General features: G+C 38.9%; 1 protein-coding gene across 2 annotated transcripts in view; it reads right to left on the bottom strand.

The window, feature by feature from the left end:
* Window positions 1–19,435, bottom strand: part of LOC129775066 (leucine-rich repeat-containing protein 24) — a 420,822-nt gene extending 401,387 nt beyond the window's left edge. For both annotated transcript variants that reach the window (XM_055779408.1, XM_055779324.1), the window contains exon 1: window positions 17,785–19,435. The gene's annotated coding sequence lies outside the window, so the exon portion shown is untranslated. The remainder of the gene's footprint in view (window positions 1–17,784) is intronic.
* Window positions 19,436–20,248: the final 813 nt, after the last annotated feature.

The following is a 20,248-nucleotide window of genomic DNA, read 5'->3' as shown; positions in this document are numbered from 1 at the left end:
AATTCATTTCAGAGTGTAACATCACACAAGAGAAAAAAATTTGAATTCAAAGTCAATACAATAAGGTTTATATAATCGAACCAAACAATATCAAAATTTGAAAACAATCTTCAATTCTTCCTCTGCTGATATGCTTTCCTCATTTGGTGAGTAAATATTCAGTTCACAGCATGCATGCGAAATGCAGAGAAATTCTGAATATATTTTTGACGTAGGACTACGTCTAACCGGAAGATATAGGGGGTGAAATGGAAATCTAGGCACTGAACAAGTAGGAAAAAATGCAAGATTTGGAACGCTTATAACTCGAGCATATCTCAATAGATCGCAAAGGTTTTTGCATCAATTGATAGGAAATATATCTACGCATCTATCATAACGAATAACATTTCATTTTTCATGAGATAAATAATTGAATAATTGTGAAATATCAAGCATTGTCAAATGCCCTATGTGCCCATTTTTGATTGGTCCATTTTGTGCTCCTCAAATCGTACCGACCAAAACGGGCAACCAGAGCAGCAGCGGAATACAACGCAGCACGATTGGAAAGGAAAAAGAAAAAAAATGAACGAAACATTGGTCGCAGTCTCACACATGCGTAATTCTCGAGCCAGCCAGTCAGCTTAAAAATCCCCGCTCCGCTGTCGTAACGATCATTCTCATTCAAACCGTACACCACATCAGTTCGCATCACAACACATCAACAAACCAACCCAAGCAGCCATGTCTGGACATGGTAAAGGAGGAAAAGTGAAGGGAAAGGCAAAACGCTCGAACCGTGTTGATCTGGAGTTCCCCGCAAGGGTAGCTAGGCCGAGCGCGTTAGTACCAGTGCACCAGTCCACCTAGCCGGCGTTATATAGTTTCGGCCGCCGAAGTGATCGAGTTAGCTGGCAAAGCTGCTCGCGACGATAAGAAAACCCGCATTCGGAACAGAACACATTCGGTTCGGTGGACATCAAGACAATAGGCAGTTGCAGCGAGTGGCGAGTGGCAAACGCAATCGCAAAACGGTATCAGGTAGCAGAAGAAAAAAGTTTGTTCTTTATACAAACTGCTTTGATGGCAAATCCAGAACAAGGCGGCATCGAGGGCGTTCGAAATGGTTTTTTTTCAAAACCACGAGTACTAAGTTTTCTAAATTGGAACCATTCCATAAAACAAGGCGCTTCTCAGGGCCATTAAACCTTCCAAAAAAGAGTTTAGGAAATACAGTTCAATGCTTTCTAAAACATTATCCAAAATAATAATAAAACACAAATTGATTTTTTCATAATTTGTTTGCCAGGATCTGATGAGTATGTGAATTTGGCAGTTGTTCTGAGCTTATTGATAGGTGGGGACTTTCCTGATTATTCAATTTTCACCAATTCTTAAATTGTTTCCAGATTGAAAGTACAGTAATTTACAATTAGTTGGACATTTAGCTAATTGGACGGACATGTAATGCGACATATTTAGTTGGACATTTTTGTAAACATAGAGTTCGGGGTCCAAATTATGACCCCACATTGAAAGTCGACACTGTACCACTGTCATCGCAAATGTTCAATTACAGGTTAAAATCGCCTCCAATGCGACACTGAGTGGTGCTTCGGCACGTCGCATTGAATGTAATTTACTGTACAACATGTCACAAAGCTTGATGGGAAGAAATTTTCCAACTGTGAAAGCTGTGGCGAGTGGCAAATGCAATCGCTAAACAGAAAGGTTTAGCCGAACAATATGGGGATATCGAGTGATAACTAAACAATAAACTCTTTAGATTGAAGATAATTTTGTGATCCTGAAAAGGACCCTTTTTAGCCTGCATGTGAATCCAACGAGCGAACAAATCGTAATGAATGTATTTTTCTGCCATCGCTCCCTATTAACGCTCATTCGTTCGTCTCGTTGGACTCGCCCCTCTGGCTGAGTCTGCCGATTTGTCTCTATCCTGTGAGTGTGTACCGCTAGAGTATAAAACACGCGGACCCCAAAAAAATATCTTATTTTCTTTCAAACCGTAAACCCGTGTGGTTGTACGGCATCGGCATCGTGGACGTAACAAAGGAGGACAAGTTAAGGGAAAGGCAAAGTCTCACTCGAACCGTGCAGGTCTCCAGTTCCCTGTTGGTCGCATTCACTGATTGCTCCGCAAGGGTAACTAGGCCGAACGGATTGGTGCCGGAGCACCAGTATACCTAACAGCGATTATAGAGTTTCGGCCGTCGGAGTGCTCCAGTTGGCTTGCAAAGCTGCTCACGACAATCAGAAAACCCGCATCAAGAACAGAGCAGCTTCGGTTCGGCGCTCATCAAGGCAACAATTAGTTTCAGTGAGTGGCAAAGTGTTTCTCCGGCACGTCGCATTAAATGTAATTTACTGAACAACATGCCACAAGTTGGATGGGAAGAAATTTACCAACTGTGAAAGCTGTGGCGAGTGGCAAACGTAATAGCTAAACAGGAAGATTTAACCGAACAAGATGGGAATATCGAGTGATAACAAAAACACAACACCAAAGGTTCTTTTCAGAACCATCAATACATTCATAAAGAGTAAACAGTAAATTAATCCATTTTTCAGGTAGATAGGTAGGTATTCACGTAGGAGAAGAAAATAAAACAATATATTTAAAATATATATTTAACAAAAGCTGTCTCCTTTGTATAGTCCTACGTCACTCCGGTTATGTCCCCGACATTACCCACCCATCTTTTTTCTGTAATTGACTATAGATTTGGGGAAAAAATATTAACGATCAAAAGATCCGGCGACACACCGGATTTCTCACTTCTGGGAGTGTTCGCGACCGACAGCGCGAAAAAGAGCCAGAAACAACTTTTCTTTTTCATCCTAATACTTTTCCTATCCAAGCCTCCCCATCCTTTCCAAAATTTAAATATGTGCATAACATAACTATACAGCAGCAAAACCCGAAACGCATGCATACAAATAATTGCATACAGAAGATTCTTCCCAATAGAATTCCATTCCAATTTCAACCTTTAACCGAATAAAATCGCGAATAAAAACCATCCAATGTGTAAAAATATTCCAAGTGTTTGATTTCCAATGTGTTATTCTATTCTCTAGTGCAAGCCATTTTCCAAAATCCTGAGCTATCATCCAGGTTTCGTTCAGCCGAAGGAACCGCCAATTTCCTCAATGGTATGATCCACCAGGAAGAGTCTTCAACATCGGTTGAACAACTTTTCTCTCAATTCAATCTCGATAAAACGAGGATTACAAGAATACACTAGAAATGGAAACATTGAAAGCAATGTCAGCCACTTACAAATATGTAGGGCTAAATAAAGTCCCATTAAGTTTCGCATCAAATAACATCTAATTATATCAAATACATTATTTAGAAATAAGAATTATGAATAATCTATATTAAGTTGTTTGAATGTTCGTGCCGCCTCAGATAATGACCAAATCGAAACGTTGATCAAGAATAATCCTCGGGATATGACAAATGAATAAGCAGATTCTCTACAGATACCTAAAACCACCGTTCATGTAGATATTGACGAACTTCATGCCAACTCGACTGGCCGATGGCAGCACCATCTCAGATAGTAGTGAAACGTTGTGGATGTAAAGACATGGGTCATTTAAGCAACTTTGCATACTTGAAATATTCGAAAAATAATTAGACTATTTTTTGGAAAAAGCCAAATTTTTTTTTCTTAATTTTTTTACAAAAATTTATAACTTAAAAACTATGATACCTGCAAAATTCTTGTCAAAGAATGAAATGTAGGAAATTATTTTGGTTTTCATTCAAAATTATCAAACATTTTTTTGGAAAATAAATTTTAAATATTTAAATTCATTTTTCTCGAAAACATATACTTTGAAAATTCTGGAAAAAATAGATATAAATAGCCCCTAAAATTTCCAACAAGTTTTCCATACATCGGATCTTGACTTTAAATAATATTAGGGTTAGTTGTATTTTTTTCAAAGAAAACATGAAAAAGTTGTTGTTCGAAATACTTTTTCCCTGTAAAAGTGCCCATCTTCCGATGTATGGACGACTTGTTGGAAATTGCAAGGGCTATCTATTCATATATATATTTTTGGGAGTTTTGAAAAAAATACGTTTTTGAGAAAAATGAATTTAAATATTTAAACTAAATTGGGCCAAAAAAAACCTTTGATAGACAAAAAAAGGCCAAAAAAGACCTTTGATTTTGAAGCGAGCCGAAGGCTCGCTTCAAAAACGTAACGAAAATGCCGTTTTGAAGCAAATCGTGAAATAATTGGCTGACTCCAAATCTTCACCCGAAGAAAGTCACACCCTGTGTCTGGTGGGATTGGGAAAGAATTCTCTATTTTGAGCTTCTACCAAGTAGGGGAAATCAGGGTAAAAGCGACACCCTAAGGATTCCCACATATTTCCAAGATCTACCCTGTGTCTTAGACTTCAAATCGTTACAGAACCTCTCTTCAACTGTTCATGAACCATTCTACAGTATCTGTTTGATCATTTTCTGATTAGTACTCGACTTTTGATAGAATACAAAAATTCATGTTTTCAGGTTAAATAAATGAGAGTGCGGGTAAAACCGACACTTTTGAAGAAACGAATAAAAACTTGTTACAATAATTTCAAAGTTTTAAGAGGTTATTTATATACTATGTAGACACTTGAAGATCCCAGTTTAGGTAGCAACCATGCTGATATGCTCGATTCAACGTTGGATTTGGCTGTTTTATTAGTTCAGCTCTGCCGTTTTGTCTTTCGAATATAAACACGAGGCATCTACAAAAAGTAAGAATGCATTTTTCCTGTCTGTGAAACACAAACCAGGTTTCAGTTTCACCCTGACTGAAGGTGTCGGTGTAATCTCGTATGGACTCGAAATTTCAAAACAATGTTCTCGAGAATTAATAAGCAACAAAATCACCTACCGTCTCACAAAATTCTCTAAGATTTGTTTGATATGCTATACATTACAATTCGTTAATCTCTAAACGGTTTAAATTCATGAAAACTGGAAGAACTTCCTTCTTTCCCATACATTTGTCCTGCCGGTTTTTGTTTTCCCCCTTCCCGTATTTCGAATGCTTATAACTCGAACATTTCTTAATAGATCGAAAAGATGTTTGTATAAATTGATAGAAAATATTTCTATGCGTCTATCACAATTAACAAAATTTTATTTTTCATGAGATGAACAATTGAATATCTGTAAAATGTCAAGCGTTATCTAAACGCCCTAACTGCCAAGTTTTGATTGGCTCGATTTACGGTTTCCCCAACACAGACTTCAAAATCGGTGTACCTGTGGATATCCGCTCTGCAAATATACATGCAAGTCGGGGGTATTTTTGTTCCCACTGAGCTGTGTTTCCCTGACACGGACCTCAAAATTAATGTGCCTGAGGGAATCCGTTCTGTAAATACATGCAAGTCGGGGGTAATTTTTGGTGTTGAGTCATTTTGTACTCGCTTGTCGTTGTGCAGACCGGAATATGTTTCCCTAAAACGTACTTTTAAACTGAGCAGTCTGGGAAAATCATCATTTCAGATGCTAGAGATGAATGAACTCTCGCGGTTCGAGAACTACGTGAACATGAGATGTGCAATAATTTCAGAAGGAAATGTAAAATACAATGATCGTTTGACAATTTTTCCGTTCAAATATTTTGGTAGAAGGACATTCATCAAATTTTATTTGTAACGAAGAACATAATCTATTACAAAAATTTCGATGCATTCTAAAATAATATTCGAAGTCCCACATACCACGTGGATAGAAAAAGCACGATTTTAGACTCCCCTCCCCCCTTCTCCTTCGTGAATTGCGCCTGCATTCCATTTAAGTACCAGCTTTGCTGTGGCTCATTGTTGTATCTTGCATCTGAATATAAACTACACAACTTCAAAGATTGATCTTGAGCATTACTAATTGTGATTGCAAACGCCAATCGAATAAAAATAAACGGGTTTAAAATTACGGCTCTACTTGGATTTTTTTATAATTGCATCTCCTTCTATTGTTGAACCGTATGTACCTAACGTAAAAAAACTTTGGTAAAATTCGACAGGTGGAAGAAAACGGTAGCATGAACACAACAAGCACTTTGATTGTCAAAAAAAATGTGAGTTTTCCGATCGTGTTTTTAAGGTTTTTCTCGCTGATTAAACTAACTTTTTTGTGTATTGCGCAGTAAAGTTCTGTTCGTCTACAGAAGAGGAAAAAATTGATGCAGCGAAACTGTCAGTTTGATAACAATAAATGGAATTAATTGCATTTCAATTTTTGCATGTTGTGTGAGGTGATATGGATATGATATGGTTTCTGTGGGGTGAACTGGTCCTACAGGTTTAAGGCTTTTCTTTGGTCTAATTGATTCCAGATGCCGCTGAATTACAAAAAAAAAAGGATGGGCAAACAACATTGGAAGAAGGGAGAGCTTGAAAGAGCAACGCAGGCCATCAAGAACGGATTTTCTTTGACCAAGCATCGAAAGTGTTTGAAAATGCTCTAAAAACAGTGAAAAGATCCATGCAGAATTCGAGATGGTGTCAATCCAATTTTTCTGGTCTGGAATCTAGCCAAGACACCTGGTATCGATCCCAGAACACTGTTACTGAATGTAACATTATCCTAAAATACTTTACATAAACATAAGCATTTTTTTTTTCGATGGAACACACACTGGATCAAATCACCCCACAGACGGTCAAAATCACCCCGCATCAAATTTTAATGTCCAAAAATCATCTCTTTTATTTTATGATATATTTGGTAATTTGAAGCTTGATAAAATGAATAAACATTATTGATTGAAAGAAAACAAGTGTAGCTCAGTATACAATGTGACATTTTTTATTTAGACCGTATTGGTTTGGAAATATCAGACGATTTGTTTAGGCGGTCCAAATTCCCCCCATTTCCCCTATATACAATAATGTTAATTTGAGTTTTCAGCTTCATTTCAGAAGTGTACTTATTCCATCTGGAAATCGAATGGAAAATTATCCTTTCATTTTGGATTATGCATATTTCATGATATAACGATCGCATAGCAAATCGACGGGCAGTTTTGAAATGTTCTATACGAGTCAGTTTTTGCTTTGACAAATGCATCGTTTTATGACAGAGTTACGCACTCAAAATTTTCGAAAATTTTACACGTAATTGTGCATGAAAAACTATACAGACCTTTTTATTCTAACATTAACTGTTCTCGAGTTAGAAAAAAATGTATAGAAAATTATATTTGATGAAAAAACCATATTCGTAATATCATGAAAACTCAACCATCATGGAATTCTCGCGTAACTTTTGAAAAGGTCCTATGCAACAAATGTGAACAAATCGAGTTAATGTCCCTCATCTCTCTGTCGCCCACCCTCGACAGATAGTCGAACACCAGATGCTATCTCTGGTCATTATGCACAATGCTACAGTGCGTGCGGCAACTCTCGGTTGAGACAATGATACCTCATATCCATATCCCTAACCTGACCCATCCCACAAAAATTGTTGCCCCTCTAACCTCGAGTAAACCGCGAGTAATCGGTCGAAACCTACTAAACATAGATTTAAGTTGAAATTCTGTAAAAACAAACCATGAATTAGTGGCTCCGCAAAGCTCATGCGATTGAGCCTTACAAATAAATGAATTGGAAAAAAAATCGAGTTAATGGGTGCACGCTATTAGTTTTCAACCATTGAATGCATTACAAAAACAATCGTTCACGTATCTTTTTTCTTCATCCTTTTATCGCCGATACATAAAATATCCAATGGATTAGGATTTTAAGCACGCGCCTGTTACTTCGACGCCCGAAACATCCGAAATAACAAAGCAGTCAAAACAACACGAAGTCGTACTTTTGGTCGTTTTGAGTTTTTGTTTCTTTCAGGTGTTGTTATCCATTTCAGTGTAAATCAACGAGAGATAACAATGATAATCTGTCTTTAGAACAAAATGCTGATATTTATATTGTCGTTTAGTAGTTAGTTTCAAATTCTTGTCGTGCAACGTAATAAGACCAATGTGCAAACGCGAGCAGTCAAAACGTCCGACGTAACTTTTTTCCTTCCGAGACTCCAACTTTAATCTCAAATCACGGAACAACAGTTACGATTGGTTTCTCAGAGTTATTCTTGACTGCTAGTGGTGAAAGTAGCGATCAAGATCGATAGCTTTGAACACTTTGCGGACCGCTCACGAGATTTCTCGTTTTCGCGTTCCTTCTTTACGGACTTGTGTGAAATTAGTGGATAAAAGTTTTTGTTGTGTGCAAGCTTCTGTTCAACGCCTTGCTGGATTTAATGAATAATGAATTATTTTAGTTGAAATAAATTGATTGTTTATCAAGTAACAACCCTCAAAATTGTACTCATTAGAAAGAGAATTGAATCATTCTTCTTTCCACATAATTCATTTTTTTCTTGACGTGACAGAGAAAAGTTATAGACTGAAACGTGAGCATGGATCGATATAGGAAAATAAACAGAATTTTGAAAATCAAAAAAAAAGTTGTTCGAATAGAGTTATCGATGTTATTCGATAGAGAAATCTTTTACCTATTCTCCAGCCACAATTTTATTAATCGAAAAAGGGCATTAAAAAAGTTATAGGCCAAGTTGTATGGAAGAAATTAATTATTTTAAACAAGATTGAAAAAAAGTTATTTCAAAGGACCCAAAACACATTCTCGAGATAGTACTTATTCGATATAGAATATTTGTATCTATCTTTAGCTAAATTTCCATTGGTCGGAATTGGGTCTATGAAAAGTTATAGCTCAAAACCTTTACAACTTGTTTGGGGAAAATTGATTAAATTGAAGAAAATTTAAAAAGTTATTTGAAAGGACCCAAAGCACATTTTTGAGATAATACTCATTGGATAGAGAATACTTTTATCCATTTTGAGCCAAATTTCGTTGATCGGAAAAGAGTCTGAGAAAAGGTATGGGCCAAAATGTACACAAGTTGTAGGAGGAAATTAATAAATTTAACGAAAATGGGAATAGAACTTTTTCACACTCGAAAAAAATATTGAACAAACAGAGTGCGAAGTCGAAATTTTAGGCGATTTTTGAAATGCTTTAAAATCGTGAAATATCAACGCATGAAGATGGGATATAAAATACATTACGGCATAATTTACATGGATTTACATGGAATATTTTACAGAGAAATTTGTATTTCAATGTATGTAGATGTAGTGGACAAAAATATCGGGAAGAAATGAGAAATCGATTTCTTTCGGTTTTTTTTTCAAAGATAGTAAATCCTATTAACGTTATCCACTATCTTCCATTTGATTTCTGTAACGTTGCTGTAGGACCATTCAGTAATGAGATATTATTGTATGAACGAAAAATTTTGAATTCGTATTTGATAATAAATAGTTCAAAGAAAAATCATCGAAAAACAGTTTTGCAAACTCTAATAAATTCTATACACCCAGGATTTTTTACGCGGGGGACGGAATTTTGTTATAATTTGTCGCGGTACACCATAGTAGATAGACTTTGAGAATTTTCTCAAATTTTCATTCCCTAGCCTATTGAGAATGCGGAAAAAAAGAAAAACTGATTTTTTCACTATAGCTCTTATAGTAACCCATATAGGAAAATTATCTTATTATTATTAAAAAAAAATATCTATAAAAGGCGTAATAACACATTTAAATAAGAATTGTAGTAGTACTGAATCTCTAAATCCTCAAAAAAAAATCAATATTTCAAGATTTTTTTCTTTAGTACTTTAATTTTTTAGGAATTTAGTTTTAGATTATATTTCTTGTTATATCATAGTAAGATGCACTTTCAGTATTTTTTCAATTTTTCATCTCGAAGCTATTGAGAATGGCGTGCTAAAATTGGGAGGTACGTTTTTCACCATAGATTCTATGGTGAATTACATAGGTATTCGAAATACAGTCAACTCTCCCTAACTCGATATCCAAAGGGACCATCGAGTTAGGGAGGTATCGAGATACAGAACATTTTTTCCTAATTTTTTTTTATGTCTCAAATTGTCATATATTAGGGTAAGTGTCCCAATTATGGTATGAATTTGAATTTTTGATTCATTCCCTTAAAGTGAAAAACACTTTTCTCATATAAAACAAATTTTTTCCAGAATCTTTCAGGAGGTGATAGACACTTATATTTCACGAAAAAAATCCTTCTACGCATATGTTAGAATTTCAACGATGACAGACTTATAGAACTTTTTCTTTGTTTCGGATTCTGTTGGCTCAAACTGACTCTACATTGAAAAGTATGCTACGTAATCCGATTTTGTTGCTTTCATTTGAAAGATGAGAAAATTTAGTACAGGATATAGTAGTGGAACATCTAAATTAGTGGATTAAACATTTTTGAAGTGGAAAATTTAAAAGTTTTTTTTTTATTTGTAATTATTAATTTTATCCTGAAAATTCATACTAAACTTGATTGTTTCTATCAATTAAATTGAAGCTCTCTAACCTCTCTACAATTTGTTCTTTGACGCCCAACTTCTATCTCTCTTAATTTCGCTGCAATATCGATATAAACAATTCCTGATGAAGATTCAATCAAAATCTTCAAAAATCGCGATTTTTAACCCACTGTACTTATAAAAGCCACTTAAATTTCACCTTAATGCTGAAAGGTTAATTTTTTTTCTTGAAATTATTCATATTTGAATTATAAAAAAAACTGTTTTTTTCAAACTGTATACAATCGAGTCCTAAATTTTACATAATCGAATCATTGGGCAAAAAAGTTGATGATCTCGCGTCGACCAAAACGCAAGCGGCTGGAGAAAAAATGTATCAATCGTTCACACCTTCGCTTCGTATATGGCCTAAGCTTGGAGTAAAACGCCCTCGTGTGGAGCAAAACGACTCGTTATCTTTGGCAACGGATCGTGGCACTAGAACAATTGACCTGAGTGATCTGTCTATTGGTTCTATTATGCCTGCTTCTAAGCCCCCCAAATTCTGGATATATTTGTCGGGGTTTCAGCCTCTCATTTCAGCCGAAGATGTGCAGAAAATCGTGGCTCGCTGTCTTGATATAACATCATCATGTGATGTGATTCGCTTGATTCCGAAAGGAAAGGATGTCTCGAACATGTCGTTCGTTTCGTTTAAAATTGGTCTCGATCCATCGATGCAACAACGTGCGCTGCTTCCATCGACATGGCCGGAAGGAGTAATATTCCGGGAATTTGTAGACCGAGCAAAAAACTTGCATGGAGCATCACTCAAACCTGTGGACAACAATCATACACCAATTACGAACAATCGGACAATACAATAATTTTCAACCAACCTTCGCCGGGATGCAGCTGCGAAAATCATAAGGAAAACCCTTACCCACACAAAACAGTCGCGCAATCCACCGGTAAAAAATGTACATCCCGACACTCACATATGTCCTGCCATCGAAGTCATCCCGGCCCTGTTTTTGTGGAAAGGGAAAGGGTTTTCCGAAATCCACTCGCAGGCAAGTATTTAAATTACACATCCCTTTTCCTGCCTGAAGTTTCTTCGGATTGCAGCAGTGCACGCTCCGAGGCTACCAACGCTGACGATCAACTGAACTCAACTCACACGACATTCGCACCAGTTAGTCTACCGCAATACACACAAAAAGGACTACCTGCGCCGGGATGCACCTGCGAAAGCCGTAAGGAAGACCCCCACCCACCCGAAACAGTCGTGCCAACCACCGATAGCAATCGCACAACACGTGACACAGTCGAATTATGTCACCAGAGTCATCCCGGCCCTGTATTCGTGGAAAGGGAAAGGGTTTTCCTCAATCCACTCGCAGGCAAGTATTTGAATTGTTCCTCCATTCTTCGGCCTGAAGTTTTTTCGGATTTCAGTTGCCCTGGACATGTTGAAACGAATGGCGCATCTCCAATTGATTCGGCTCTAATGTTCAACACAAACACGACGTCAACCAATCGCTTTCTGTCGGTGTATTACCAAAATGTCAGGGGACTGCGTACCAAAACGAACGAGCTTCGACTGATGCTTTCCAGCTGCGATTATGACATTCTTGTGCTGACAGAAACATGGCTTCGACCTGACATCGTTGATAGCGAACTGTCATCCGACTATCATATCTTCAAATGCGATCGAAGTGATTCTACAAGTGAACTATCAAGAGGTGGCGGAGTGCTCATTGCCGTCAAGATTTCTCATCAATGCAGTGCAATCTCTGTGGATAATTGCGATCAGCTTGAACAAACTAGTATTCGCATCAAATTAGCAAACCGTTCACTTTATGTTGTCGGAATCTACCTCAGACCGTCGTCTAATGCATGCAAATATATTGCGCACACTAATGCAATCCAGGACGTATGCGACAACTCAACTAACGCTGACATTGTTTTAGCATTAGGCGACTACAACTTACCAGACCTTCGATGGAAATTTGACGAAGATATAATCGGTTATCTACCCGTGAACGCATCAACAGAGCAGGAGATAATGCTGACCGAAGCAATGTCCGCTATTGGACTTGTTCAGATGAACGGACTCCGGAACGTGAATGGTAGAATTCTCGACCTAGCGTATGTCAACATTCCTGATTACGTCGAACATTTTAGCCCTCCAATTCCACTCCTAAAATTAGATGAACATCATAAACCGTTCATTCTGAGGCTGGACACTCAATTAACTGTGCCATGTTTCAGCCACGCTCCGGCGGAAGCCACGTATTTCGACTTCAAAAGATGTGATATTAGCTCGTTGAAAAATGAACTTTCGGTAATTGACTGGGCACAACGCTTGAGCTGTACTCCACTGGATGAAACTGTGGCTGCTTTCTATGCTACGCTACATAACGTTTTCGATAAGCTAGTTCCACGTCGCCACACTGGCACTTTCATTGTTATCCGTAAACCTTGGTGGCCGCCCGAGCTCCGTCACTTGCGCAACAAGCTTCGTAAAGCCCGCAATCGATTCTTTAGTGCCAGATCTGAAGAAAACAGCAACATCCTACGACACATTGAAAGTGAATATAATGTTCTGCTTAAGACAACATATGCAGCGTACGTAGATAAGCCCCAATCTGATTTGAAGTTGAATCCTTCATCTTTTTGGGCTTTTGTTAGAGCTCAAAAATCATCGAAACGCATTCCATGCAATGTGGAATATAAAGGACGCCGTGCAAGCACAGCCAAAGAAGCCGCCAACCTGTTTGCTGAATTTTTTCAAACTGTTTTCCGATCCACATCTCCAGCATCGAATACGGAAACATTCCGTCTCACACCTTCGTATGATGTGTATCGTCCTCATTTCCGTTTTACTACTAGAGACGTTTTCGAAGCGCTGAACGATCTGGATGTTTCCAAAGGACCTGGTGTGGATGGATTGACGCCATTCATCGTCAAGGGATGCGCAGCCGAACTGGTTTCACCTATAACGTTAATTTTTAATCGTTCATTAGCCGAGCGTACGTTTCCGTCAATGTGGAAAAGTGCTAAAATGGTCCCAATCCATAAAGCAGGAAGCATGAATCACGTCGAAAACTACCGTGGAATATCGATACTTTGCTGTCTGGGCAATGTTTTCGAAACAGTCTTCCATCGTTTTCTGAATAATGCTGCCAAGCTTTTAATCAGCGAATTCCAGCATGGTTTCGTCGAGCGTCGTTCAACGACGACCAATCTGATGGAATACAGTAACACATTGTTTCCTGCAGTAGAATCCCGTTGCCAAGTAGATTTGATCTACGTGGACTTCTCAAAGGCTTTCGACGTGGTTCCTCACATCCTCGTTGTCGACAAACTTTCAGATTTAGGCTTCCCAAATTGGATAGTTGATTGGCTGAAGTCATATCTTACCGGGCGGATAGCTTTCGTATAAGTTGATCACGAAGTCTCGGCATCGTTTAACATTACATCTGGAGTTCCTCAAGGAAGCGTACTCGGGCCTCTTACCTTCGTTCTATACATAAACGATCTCGCCCACCGTTTGTCATCGAAAAAATTATTCTTTGCCGACGACCTGAAAATATTCCGGGTGATTGCATCCGTCCTGGATTGTGAAGCTTTGCAAACTGATATAGATCAACTTTTGTTGTGGTGCGATGCAAATGGTATGACTGTAAATATCAAAAAATGCAAAGTTATCTCTTTTACCCGCTGTAAAACCGCTATTAAACTCAGTTACCATATTAATTCGACCGCTCTTGAGCGGGTTAATTCCATACGTGACCTAGGTGTGACCGTGGACAGTAAGCTGAGATTCAGTGAACATGTTGTGTCAACTGCAGCCAAGGCATTCTCTGCACTGGGATTCATCCGTCGCCACACAGCATTCATCACTGATGTATATGCTCTTAAATCACTATACTGCTCCGTAGTACGCAGTGTTATGGAATATGCAGCGCCAGTTTGGGCACCTTATCACGTCTCACATGGTCTGAAACTTGAACGAGTACAGAAGCATTTCATCCGATTCGCTCTTCGTCAGCTTCCCTGGGCTAACCCTACCGAATTGCCACCGTACACATCACGCTGCCTGCTGATTGGTTTGGAGACATTATCAGCCAGACGCCTGAAGCTGCAGCGAGTGTTTATCTTCGACATTCTCACAAATCGTATGGATTGCCCGGCATTACTTCAGAGTATCTACATAAACGTCCCGTCTCGCACTCTTCGACATCACAACGCTCTTCGACTACCAGATAACAGAACAAACTACGGGTTCAACAATCCTTTTAGTGCATGTATTCGTGCTTTTAACGCAGTTTATGACAATTTTGATTTCAGTATCAGCAAGGATGTGTTCGTTAACAGAATTAGAAATTTAGTTTAGTTTAAGTCACAGTCTGTACGATTTAACACCGAAGACTAAGAATAAATAAATAAATAAATATATAATCGAGTTTGTATATAATCGAGTCCGACTAGGTTGACAAACAAAATATTGATTAAGTATGTTACTCAAACTGAATTGTAACGATCACGCAGGAACTGTTCAATCACAAAGAAATGTTCGAATAGTTTCACAGGAACATTTTCAGTTGATTTCAATATTCCGGACATATTCTTCAGGTTTGATTTAACGTTCGAATTAACATATCAATAGAACTACTATCTTCAGCGTTTTTCTCAGGTTTTTCAACACTTTCTAGTATATCGGTATCTGGCATCAGATCACAGCAAATCACGTTTTGGTCCTTTTTGCACTAATTATTAAAAGACATTGAACAATCGACATCGCTCACGACACATTAATTATGCCAGCGGAATATCACTCCCGTCCATGTTGGTTGTGCTTTAAAGTTAGGATTTCCCAGTTTCTGGACAAATTCTCAAGCCATATCCCGAAGAATAGAAGAGGGGTAAATTATTTTGTCTAGCTTGACAAGACAAAAATTCATTGACCGCTCCAGCTTCTCGATTCTGACCAACCTTATATGCTTTTGGTCTAGATACAATTTTCCATTCTGATTCCATTTTTACTTTAGTTTGAGTAGTGTTGATACCGCACTTTGTGATATACTGAAATTATTTGCAGCTTCAGACCCCTTCCGTCCATATTTTTCGACCTGCTCGATGATGCTCAAACCTTGCGCAATGGTTAGCGTTTTGATTGTTCGCTTGAAAGGTTTCTCGTGGTTTTCCATACTTGAAAAGAAATTGATTGATGACACGAACACTCCGTCTTCACTTTCAAGGGCAATTGAAATCTGAGGTAATAACGCACAAAAACATGTACGCGAAAATCAATCGAGTTAGGGAGGTGAAAATCCATGGAAAAATGAATCAAAACACATCGAGTAAGAGAGGCATCGAGTTAGGGAGGTATCGTGTTATGGAGAGAAGAATGCTTGTAAAATCGAAGGTGCCATGAAATCCATCGAGTTAGGGAAAATATCGAGATACAGAACATCGAGTTAGGGAGAGTTGACTGTATATTCAAAATTTCTATACAATATACATTTTTACTTCCTTTTTACGTTTTACTTCCTTACCCAGTCAGACCCTATTCCCCGTACAACTCGTGAACGTTTTGGCCAATAACTTTTCTCATACGCTTTTCGAACCAATGAAACTTTTGCTAAAAATAAATAAAAATATTCTCGAACATGTGTTTTGGATCTTTTCAAATAACTTTTTTCAATTTTCTTTAAATTAAGTTATTTCACCCATACAAGTTTTACAGGTTTTGGCCTATAACTTTTCTTAGACCCTTTTTCAACCAATGAAAATTTGGCTTAAGATAGATAAAAATATTCTCTATCGAATGAGTATTATCTCGCAAATGTGTTTTGGGTCCTTTAAAATATATTTTTCCAATTTTCTTTGAATTTATTGATTTCTCCCATACAAGTTGTATAGGTTTTGGCCTATAACTTTTCTTAGACCCTTATCCGATCAATGAAAATTTGGGTAAAATAAATAAAAATATTCTTTGTCGAATGAGTACTATCTCGAGAATGTGTTTTCGGTCCTTTCAAATAACTTTTTTTCGATTTTCTTTAAAATAATCAATGTCTCCCATACAACTTGGGCTATAACTTTTCTCAGACCCTTTTCCGATTAATAAAATTGTGACTCGAAGATAGGTAAAATGTGTATCTATCGAATAACTTCGATAACTCTGTTCGAACAACTTTTTTTTTTTGATTTTCAAAATTCTGTATATTTTTCTATATTGACCGCTCTCGTTTCAGTCTATAATTTTTCTCTGTCACCATTTGAAAAAAAAACTATATGGAAAGATGAATGATTCAATTCCCTATCTAATGAGCATGATTTTGAAGGCTGTCTATTTATTTCAACTGAAATAATTCGTTATTCATTAAATCTATCAAGACGTAGAACAGAAACTTGCACGCAACAAAAACTTTTATCCGCTAACTTCACACATAGAGGCGAATCAACTGCAAACTTTAAAGCCTCTTAAAAACTTGCAGGCAAAGCAGGCAACTTCACACAAGTCAAAACGTGCGGTCCCAGGCGTATGTTTTACAGATTTCTTCCCGGTCCTTGAAGTGTTGAGACAATTCGCGGAATTATGTTCGGGTCTTCTCGAGGTGACGAAAATGTTACATTGGATTTTGTGAGTTTTTTTTTTTCAGAATATGGATTTCAGTCCAATGATTTAGTAAAAATAACTGAAGTAGTCTCAGGCAACTTAATCAGTTGATTGATAATTACGGAATACTCAGGTTGGGCGGAGTTCTAAAATTCTTGAATACGGTACAGTTTTTATTTAATTCAGAATGTATCGGTGATTATATTTGAAAAAAATATTTATTCTTCGTGTCCACGTGGACATAGTCTATACCCCCTCCCCCCTCTCCGTGGACAAGCGTGGACATTTTGATACCCCTACCCCCCTGGAGTTGTCCACGTGGTATGTGGACAGCCCCTAATTGCGTAGTTCTACGTCGAAAATATGCGGTCGTGTCCTAGATACAACCCCTTACAATTTTTTTTAAAATTATAGTTGGCCACCCTACCTGTTTTGAGGGCGCCATCTCACCCCTCCCTAAGCTTAAATCCTATTCCTTTTGGCACTACCCGATAATGACCTGCAACCAATTGAGAGCCCTTTAAATTTCAATTTCAGTACCCATCGCTCCATCGCGGATCAAATAAAATAAATCCGATTACTCATTCCGTCTCCGTGCGCACCATTTGTTCACACGGACTTTAGGCGCTGCAGCGCTTGTTTTGGGAAACAAATCAGGTGTGGAAACGTCCATTGCCGACCGGCCATCAAAATTTAATTGCAGCTTTAAATAGCTAACCGTTTACGTGTTTTTATTACAGCCTATGGAAGGTTACCGACCTGTTTGTTGTTTGGTGGAATGTGTTGCAGCCCGTTGATCTCGAAGTCCGCTGGGATTTGATGCGTGTTTGCTCAGACACAGTTTATCTTTTCTGTTTGGCTCGTGTGTGTGTGCGCACCTCTGTATATTCCAGTTTGACGGAGCGCGCTTGGATGCTGCTTCACTTTACTTTTAATTAATCATTAATTTGGCTTCTCTCTCGACTTTGCACTCAATTCTGGAACACACAAAAAATAAATATATATGCACACACAAACACTTTCCTCCCTTTTCTCGGAATGCTTCTTCTTTCTTCGATTACTTAATTAACTCTCCATCTTTCGCTCCCACTTTTATTCGCACTTAATCGAAAAACAAATTTTCACCCTCTTCACCGCTGGACTTCGGGCTCCCCGCTCGATCTTAGACACCGTGGGATCGCTGAAGCGTGCCTTCAGTATAGAGGTGTGTATAAATATAATTATTTCACTGCAATATCATATGGCAGCGCTCACTGCGCCATCATCGAAGCAATCGTGTGCATGTTTCACCAGAAAACCTTTACATGGGGAACTGCGCCAGGAACACTGCCCTCTCCCACCCCGCGTTACGGTTGCTGTTGTTGTTGTTGTTGTTGTTGCAGTTGAAGGTAAGTCAAGCGTGTAATTTTCTTCTTCTTGTTTCATGTAATGCGCTTTTATTGGCGCAGTCCTCGACGTAACCCTAGGCGTATGCTTCACGAGGGCACCGAACACAAACACACGCACCGATGATTAGTCCGAGGTTTTGTTTACCGTTCTCTTCACGTTCTTATCCCGGTCAGCAGCGAGGAACCGGTTCGCGAGAAATGTATAGGTTAGCTATCCTATCGTATGTGTGTAGGTGATGATCTGTGCCTCACAACAAAATCGATCACAAACCTCTCCTCTTCTCCATCGCCGCACACCACACCATTCATGAGAGGCTGCAGTAGGCCTTGGATTTGAACTCTCGGTCTACAGCAAAACAGAACTTCACACCGACACAGCTGTCGTTGTCACTTTATCTTCTTCTGTGGCCGACTTCGTTTGAGCGCTTAGAGCGCGCTGCTTCGAACAACGAACAGAACGGTACCAATTATGTTCCTCCGGAGCAACGGTGGTGCACACTTTTATCGCTCTCCTCCAGTACTCTCAAAGCAACCTTTATTTAGCTGAATTCTTCTTCCACCGCACTTTTTCTTCTTCATATCATCATTCGCTCGCGCACGGCCTGCTGCTAACAAAATCCACCATCGCCACACCAACACAAAAAGAACACCACTCTTTTTCTTCTCGTTGTTGTTCGCATGCAACACGAAAAAAAGAAGGCACCTTTTGCCTCAATTCCATACAGACAAAGTAGGCCGAATCCACAACTTTCAGCACAATCACCACATCACTTTTCTATTGTTTTTCTTTTCCTTCATAATCGCACCGGAAACTGACTGCACAAACCCAATCTTTCGCATCCCGCTGGCACCCTCACTAGCTCACTCACTCAGGGCGCTGAGCGTGTTGCGTGACAAAAGCGTAAACACACGACCTCCTACACTCTCGCTCGCAGATGCAGCAAGCAAACACGCGCGCTTTACCGTTGTGCGTAGACTACGAGTCTGAGCCGACCGACGTCCCGAGTGAAACTGGAGAGCCACACACCGTGTCGGCTGCTCTGCTACCGCAGCCGTGTCGGGCGTTACGCTGTCTCTCCGGCCTGCTTTTGTTTAGGCCCGTCCGAATGTAAACAAAGAGCTCAGAGCTGGCGCTCACCGCTCCGAGTGTCGTGTGATGGATTGTGTCACTTCGAGTGCTGGAGTGGAAGGCGTTACGTGGCTCTCATTCAGCATTCCTCATTCTCTTGCACACGAGAGATTGCATTTCGAATCAGAGGTGCCAGATCCAAGGAGTATCAATATGTTTCGGGCAACAACGTTTGGCATGAAATTGTTCGATGAAGTCAAGAAGGCACAACAAATGTGACCACTCCCAAAGTTCAAGGACAAGCCGCTCCGGCGATACCGCTTGTTAGCTTGCCTAAAATATCGAGTGCATCGGTAAAGCAAAATCAGGTTCCTCCTGGCTTCCGCGGGAATAGTTCACCTTCGAACGACCCAGCACCCGAGGGGACCTCAAAAACCCCAACTGTTTCGTGTTACCGCCAAGTTCAACTTTCCAATCGGAATTTATAAAGTTGTCTGGCATTGTGGATCAAATCTTCACGTGCCACAATGTTTCCGACTTCATCAGAACCATTGTTATCGCAATACTTCTAGTATTAAAGACAATTTTGCAGCATTTTAAGCAAACATGGCCCCTTCTTGCAATCATTATCTCTCTTGATGTCTAATTTAACACGTTCGTCGCCCAAAGCAACTTTTCTGAGTTTCTTGCGGAGCCCAACTTGCGTATAAATTATTAAATGAAGATCAAACATTGTATGTAGACAACTTTTAAATGAACATGACAA

Source organism: Toxorhynchites rutilus, chromosome 1 (assembly GCF_029784135.1).
Source record: "Toxorhynchites rutilus septentrionalis strain SRP chromosome 1, ASM2978413v1, whole genome shotgun sequence".
NCBI lineage: Eukaryota > Metazoa > Arthropoda > Insecta > Diptera > Culicidae > Toxorhynchites > Toxorhynchites rutilus.
This window is presented reverse-complemented; position numbering and strand designations above follow the sequence as displayed.